The sequence below is a fragment of the Enhydra lutris genome, unplaced genomic scaffold, assembly GCF_002288905.1.
Source record: "Enhydra lutris kenyoni isolate GAN:26980312 unplaced genomic scaffold, ASM228890v2 scaffoldscaffold535, whole genome shotgun sequence".
Lineage (NCBI taxonomy): Eukaryota > Metazoa > Chordata > Mammalia > Carnivora > Mustelidae > Enhydra > Enhydra lutris.
In genome coordinates this window covers 7624-15541 of record NW_019154619.1, presented here as the reverse complement: position 1 = coordinate 15541, position 7918 = coordinate 7624, and the positions used below count along the sequence as shown (strand labels likewise).

Genomic DNA, 7918 nt, shown 5'->3' with positions numbered 1-7918 from the left:
TAAACAATGAATGGGTCAACCAGGAAATTAAAGAAGAATTGAAAAAATTCATGGAAACAAATGATAATGAAAACATAACGGTTCAAAATCTGTGGGATAGAGCAGAGCCAGTCCTGAGCAGAAAATATATAATGATACAAGCCTTTCTCAAGAAACAAGAAAGGCCTCAAATACGCAACGTAACCCTACACTGAAAGGACCTGGAGAAAGAACAACAAGGAAAGCCTAAACCCAGCAGGAGAAGAGAAATAGTAAAGATCAGAGCATAAATCAATGAAATAGAAACCAAAAAAAAAAAAAAAAATCCCACAAAAAACAAAAAACAATAGAACAAATCAAGAAAACTAGGAGCTGATTCTTTAAAAGAATGAATAAAATTGATAAGGCCCTGGCCAGACTTATCAAGAAGAAAAGAGAAAGGACCCAAATAAATAAAATCATGAATTAAGAAGGAGAGATCACAACCAACATCAAGGAAATACAAACAATTATAAAAACATGTTATGAGCAACTATACACCAGCAAATCTGACAATCTGGAAGAAATGGATGCATTCCTAGAGACATATAAACTACCAGAACTGAACCAGGAAGAAAAAGAAAACCAGAAGAGACCCATAACCAGCAAGGAGATTGAAGCAGTCATCAAAAATCTCCAAACAAACAGCTTCCCAGGGGAATTCTACCGAACAGTTAAAGAAGAATTAATTCCTATTCTCCTGGAACGGCTCCAAAATACAGAAGTGGGAGGAAAACTTCCAAACTCATTTTATTAGGCCAGCATTACCTTGATGCCAAAACCAGACAAAGACCCCACCAAAAAGGAAAATTAGAGATCATATCCCTGATGAGAATGGATGCAAAAATTCTCACCAAAATACTAGCCAATAGGATCCAACAGTGCATTAAAAGGATTATTCAGCACGACCAAGTGGGATTTATTCCTGGACTGCAAGGTTGGTTCAACATCCACAAATCAGTCAATGGGATACAATACGTTAATAAAAGAAAGAACAAGACCTGTAAGACACTCCCAATATATGCTGAAAAGGCATTTGACAAAGTAGAGCATAATTTCTTGATCAAAACTCTTCACACTGTAGGGAGAGAGGGTACATACTTCAATATCATCAAAGCCATTTATGAAAAACTCACAGTGAATAACCTACTCAATGGGAAAAAACTGAGAACCATTCCCCTAAGGTCAGGAACATGGCAGGGATATCCACGATCACCCCCTACTATTCAGAACAGTACTGGAAGTCCTAGCCTCAGCAATCAGACAACAAAAAGAAATAAAAGGCATCGGAAATGACAAAGAAGTCAAACTCTCACTCTTTGCCAAGGATATGATACCTTATGTGGAAAACCCCAAGACTCCACTCCAAAACTGCTAGAACTCATACAGGAATTCAGTAAAGTGGCAGGTATAAAATCAATGCGCAGAAATCAGTTGCATTGCTATACACCAACAAAAAGACAGAAGAAGAGAAATTAAGGAATCAATCCCACTTATAATCACAACCAAAACCCTAAGATACCTGGGAATAAATCTAACTAAAGAGGCAGAGAATCTGTACTCAGAAAACTATAGATTACTCTTGAAAGAAATTGAGGAAGCCACAAAGAAATGCAAAAATGTACCATGCTCATGCATTGGAAGAACAAATATTGTGAAAATGTCTATGCTAATGAGAGCAATCTACACATTTATTGCAATCGCTATTAAAATACCATCAACTTTTTTCACAGAAATGGGACAAATAATCCTAAAATTTGTTTGGAACCAGAAAAGACCCCCAACAGCCGGAAGAATGTTGAAAAAGAAAACCAAAGTTGGTGGCAACACAATTCCAGACTTCAAGCTCTATTATAATGCTATAATCATCAAGACAGTATGGTACTGGCCCAAAAACAGACACATAGATCAGTGGAACAGAATAGAGAGCCCAGAAACAGACCCTCAACTCTATGGTCAACTAATCTTCGACAAAGCAGCAAAGAATGTCCAATGGAAGAAAGACAGCCTCTTCAACAAATGGTGTTGGGAAAATTGGACAGCCACATGCAGAGAAATGAAACTGGACCATTTCCTTACACCACACACAAAAATAGACTCAAACTGGATGAAGGACCTCAGTGTGAGAAAGGAATCCATCAATATCCTTGAGGAGAACACAGGCAGCAACCTCTTTGACCTTAGCCACAGCAACTACTTCCTAGGAACATCACCAAAGGCAAGGGAAGCAAGGGCAACAGTGAATTATTGGGACTTCAACAAGGTCAAAATCTTCTGCACAGCCAAGGAAACAGTTAACAAANGAATTCATACTCAGAAAACTATAAAGAACTCATGAAAGAAATTGAGGGAGACACAAAGAAATGGAAAATTGTTCCATGCTCATGGATTGGAAGAACAAATATTGTGAAAATGTATAAGCTACCTAAAGCAATCTACACATTCAATGCAATCCCTATCAAAAGCCCATCCATTTTTTCAAAGAAATGAAACAAAGAATCCTACAATTTATATGGAACCAGAAGAGACCTCAAATAGCTGAGGAATACTGAACAAGAAGGCCCAAGTTGGTGGCATCACAATTCCAGACCTCAAGCTCTATTACAAAGCTGTCATCATCAAGACAGTATGGTACTGGCCCAAAAACAGACACATAGATCAGTGGAACAGAATAGAGAGCCCAGAAACAGACCCTCAACTCTATGGTCAACTAATCTTCGACAAAGCAGCAAAGAATGTCCAATGGAAAAAAGACAGCCTCTTCAACAAATGATGTTGTGAAAATTGGACAGCCACATGCAGAGAAATGAAACTGGACCATTTCCTTACACCACACACGAAAATAGACCAAAATGGATGAAGGACCTCAATGTGAGAAAGGAATCCATCAAAATCCTTGAGGAGAACACAGGCAGCAACCTCTTTGGCCTTAGCCGCAGCAACTACTTCCTAGGAACATCACCAAAGGAAAGGGAAGCAAGGGCAAAATGAAGTGTTGGGAGTTCGTCAAGATCAAAAGCTTCGCCACATCAAAGGAAACAGCTAACAAAACCAAAAGACAACTGACAGGATGGGAGAAGATATTTCCAAATGACATATCAGATAAAGGGCTAGTATCCAAAATCTATAAAGAGCTTATCAAACTCAACACCCAAAGAAAAGGTAATCGAATTAAGAAATGGGCAAAGGACATGAACTGGCATTTCCAAAAAGAAGACATCCAGATGGCCAACAGACTCTTGAAAAAGTGCTCCACATCACTCGGCATCAGGGAAATACAAATCAAAACCACAATGAGATACCACCACACACCAGTCAGAATGGCTAAAATTAACAAGTCAGGAAATGACATTGTGGGGGGCAATGGGGAGAAAGGGGAACCTGCCTACACTGTTGGTAGGAATGCAAGCTGGTGCAACCAAACTGGAAAACAGCATGGAGATTCCTCAAAAAGTTGAAAATAATGCTGCCCTATAACCCAGCATTGGACTCCTGGGTATTTACCCTAAAGATACAAATGTAGTGATCCAAAGGGGCACATGCACCTGAATGTTTATAGCTGCAGTGTCCACAAGAGCCAAACTACAGAAAGAACCTAGATGTCCATTAACAGATGATTGAATAAAGATGTGGTGTATATATATAAAATGGAATACTATGCAGCCATCAAAAGAAATGAAATCTTGCCATTTGCAACGACGGGATGGAACTCGAGGGGTTATGCTTAATGAAAGAAGTCAATGAGAGAAAGACAATTATCATATAATCTCCCTGATTTGAGGAAGTTGAGAGGCAAGGTGGGTGGTTTGGGGGTAGGAAAAGAATAAATGAAACAAGATGGGATCGGGAGGGAGACAAACCATAAAGAGACTCTTAATCTCACAAAACAAACTGAGGGTTGCCGGGGGAGAGGGGGTTAGGGAGACAGAGGTGAGGTTATGGACATTGGGGAGGTTATGTGCTACGGTGAGTGCTGTGAAGTGTGTAAACCTGGGGAATCACAGACCTGTACCCTTGGGGCTAAAATACATTATGTTAATAAAAAAAATAAAAATTAAAAAATTAAAAAAATACTCATGAGACATTAGATTTGTCTGCCAATGAGGTAGATGTTTGCCGCTGGCACTAAACTGACCCTCCTCCTTCCATACACATTGCAGGCTGCTGTCCTGTCAGGGTCACCCGTGGTGGGGACACTACCATGGGCCACATCCGCCTAGAAGAATTCTGTGCTCCCCGTGTCCACTTGAACCTTCTCAGTCTCGGGAAGGACACAGAGAGACAGTTGACTCAATGCTGCCCTACTGTCCTACTGTTCCACCTCCTGAGGTTAAGTCACTAATCCAGTGGACACTTTCCCATTTCCATTCTCCTTCCAGGTTCCCACACTCCTGCTGACTTTCAACACTTCCATGTTTCCAGACGTCAGCTGTGGTTTTCTGAGCAAAGGAGTGTCCTACCCCTGGTGTAATGAGAACTTAGGGAGTGCTCCAACACAGGCACAGTTGAGCTCCGGGATTCTTTGTGCAGGGGCCCTGGAATTAGCTTGTTTCTGTGTGGGACCAGATTTCTGGGGGCCTTGAGCTCCACAGCACAGCAATCAGCTGACAGGAGGGTGGAGGGAGGGCAAGTGCACACTCTGGCTCCTGACACTACCAAACCTTGGCTGCTTGTGGTCAATAATGCAGGGTGATGTCTCCCAGCCTGTCCCTGGGCACCCAGCCCTGAGCCCTGCCACCTCTACATCCCCTGGCAGGCTGAATAGAAATGCCTGGGGATGGAAAGTTGGCGGGGGTCGGGGTGCCTGGCTGACTCAGTCCTTTAAGCATCTGCCTTGAGCTCAGGTCATCATCTCATGGTCCTAGGATCGAGTCCCACATTGGGCTACCTGCTCAGTGGGGAGTGTACTGCTCCATCCGACCTTCCCCCCTCTCATGCTCTGCCTCTCTGCCTCTCTCAAATAAAGAAATAAAATCTTTAAAAAAATGTTGGCAGGGGTGCTCACTCCCCTCGCCCCTGCATTTGGCCTTTGCTGCTTGGTTCTCCAACACTTTCCAGTATTTAATAATCAAGAACATTGGGATTGAAACCGACTATGGCTATAGGGATTTTCAGGACAAGACTTACGCTTTGTTATAGACAGAGTAAAGAAATGGGTTTATGACAGCATTAGAATCTCTGGATGTCCACAAGTAGGCTTTATGCAGCTGGAAGGGACATTCTCAGAAGAGGTCCCATTTTGGTCACCACCCTTGTCGCATTTGGCCACCAGGAGGTGGTCTTCCCAGAGAGGAGCTTCACTAGGTCACCCTTCAACCTGATCCTGCTTTCTGTTTCCCTTGAGCCACAGCTGCTGTTCCATCACATTGGATGGAAATCTGAGCAAAGCTTCTCTAGCAGGTGGTTCTGCAAAACCTAGAGATTTCATTGCATTTTTGTCTTCTACTTGCTTTCTTCTGTGGCTCCTTCAGAAAACCTTTAAGCTGAGATGACAGCAGAACAGAGGCTGTTGTGTGAACAGGCTGAGAGGTCAAGAGAGTGAATGCTAAGGGGGCTGTGGGGACTTCTGCCTTGTCGAGGAAGGAAACTGTTAGGACACGGAAATGTGTTCTGGAATGAGCGTTGAGGGAGGGTAGAGGGCAGGGTGGGTGCCAGAAGGTTAAGGAAATAGCATGTTCTTCTGCGCTTCCAACTAGATATTTATTCTCGACTCTCAGATTCGTAGAAGCCACCGTCTCATCACTGGTGATAAATAAAAACCCTTCTTGGCAATGGCAGATGAATGGGTCAGGCTTTCCTAGAATTCACAAGAGAATTCCAGTTTGGGAGGCTGCCTCCTTTGCAAGTCAGCTACTGAAGTGTAGGCCACACTGTTCCCAAGAATTTTGTAGGAGGAGACAAACAATATTCTCATATATAGCTGTCAGAATTAAGATAAGACAATTGCTACCATATTTATGCCATTCCCTACAGAGGATGCACTGCTAGGTGCCTTTCAGCGCATGAGTTCAGTGAATATACACGCTATTCTGTCATAACTGTTAAATTTGTTCGTACTCCTAAATTACACACAGCTCACTATTGCTCTATGGATTTCCATGATCCGTGTATTTTCAGCTGATTTGACCAAAGATTTTTCATTGCTCTAAATATTAGAAGAGATAATGTCTGAACCAGCTTCTCACCCTCATTTTTGAAGAAAGTCTGTCAGACCTTATGTGCATGACAATCTCGTGATGTAGATATCCACCAAACATTGTGGTATTCCGAACATGGGGAAATACTAGCAGCGAGCAACAAAGAATGCTTACCACATCAAACTCTCTAGAAAAAGCAATGGGGTATTATGCTGCTTTAGTAAACAGGGTCACACGGAGGGGTTAAGGAACCTAATTAATGATGTTAAATAATTCCAGGAAACATGATCTTATCCGTAGTCATAGATAATTTGATGAAGGATTGAATGAGTTATCCATTCCTGCCAAGTGAATTCTTTTTTTTTTTTAAGATTTTATTTATTTATTTATTTGACAGACAGATCACAATTAGGCAGAGAGGCAGGCAGAGAGAGGAGTGGATGCAGGCTCCCCGCCAAGCAGAGAGCCCGACGCGGGGCTCGATCCCAGGACCCTGGGATCCTGACCTGAGCCAAAGGCAGAGGCTTTAACCCACTGAGCCACCCAGGCGCCCCCTGCCAAGTGAATTCTTAAAGCAGAGCAGCTCGCTGATGTTCAAGGAAGTAAGAACCAAGACAAGATAAACAACTGTCGGTAGTTCATTCATGATGCAAAATAAATACAACATTAAACACATTAACATGATTTGCAGAACATCAAATCCATGAAATCACTCGGGGAAAAAGAAATGACATAAAAGGGCAAACTATACCCAGAATAACGAACCCCATTATTCCCAGACCATGCAATATTCTTCTCCAAGTCAGACACACTGACTTCTCTTATTCATGCTCCCACCCGCTCCAGGGTGGCCTCTGCTTATGCATTCCACCAAACCGACTCTCAGGAAGGTCAGCAAAGGCATCTCTGTTTCTGACATCGCAGGCAGTTTCAATCCATATCTTCCAGGAATCCACTGATGGTCTTCGAAGCACATTTACTTCCTTAAAGACACTCACCAACATCCTCTCTTATCCCTGTGCTGTATGGCCAAGAGGCCACCGTCTCCGTTGTGGCTTTCACTCCCCTCCCTTCAATGATTGAAGATCCTTAGATTCAAGTTTATGTCTGTTTCTCACATGACACGGTGTGCCTGCATGACCACCTCTGTTTCTGGCTTTGCCTGCTAGATGTGGCCCTCAACCATGGCGTTTCTTGTCAAATGCCAGCTCTCCTGCCCCTAACACTGGACATACATGCCTCCATGTCTGCCAGGGACCTGTCGAGGGGTGTACAGCTTTTCTGTGTGCACTTCCTGTGTGCTTCAATCCCTCTGTTCTAGCAGCAGGTGAGAGAGTCACACTTCCTTTCCTTCTTCATTAGAACACTAGGTAGGAGGATTGTTTATAGATTCCATCCCTAGAGCAACCCTACAACAAATATGTAGACATCAGGATCTGTATTTATTATGTCCTATAGACTAAGGTCAACGTGCAAGTTGTCTTAGAGAAAGTCAGTTGTTATTTCCAGTGTTAATGCAGTATGATGGTAAATGCATTCTGCTGTCCAATTTCCAATGGAGTTACAAAATCAGACCTGGTGTGCCTCTTTGAAAACCTTTTTGTACTTAAAGTTCCATAAAAAAAATGATATACTGATTACATATTATATATATATTTTATTATATTCTGCGATGTAAAGGTGCACATCATGTTATATGAAAACTGAATCTTATAAATATTTACATAAATAAATATTTAAATAGATAAATAGACACGAGCAAG

General features: G+C 42.2%; 1 pseudogene; it reads right to left on the bottom strand.

Moving 5' to 3' along the window:
* Positions 1-5468: 5468 nt before the first annotated feature.
* The window catches only part of LOC111140328, a 3344-nt pseudogene continuing 894 nt past the window's right edge, over positions 5469-7918 (bottom strand).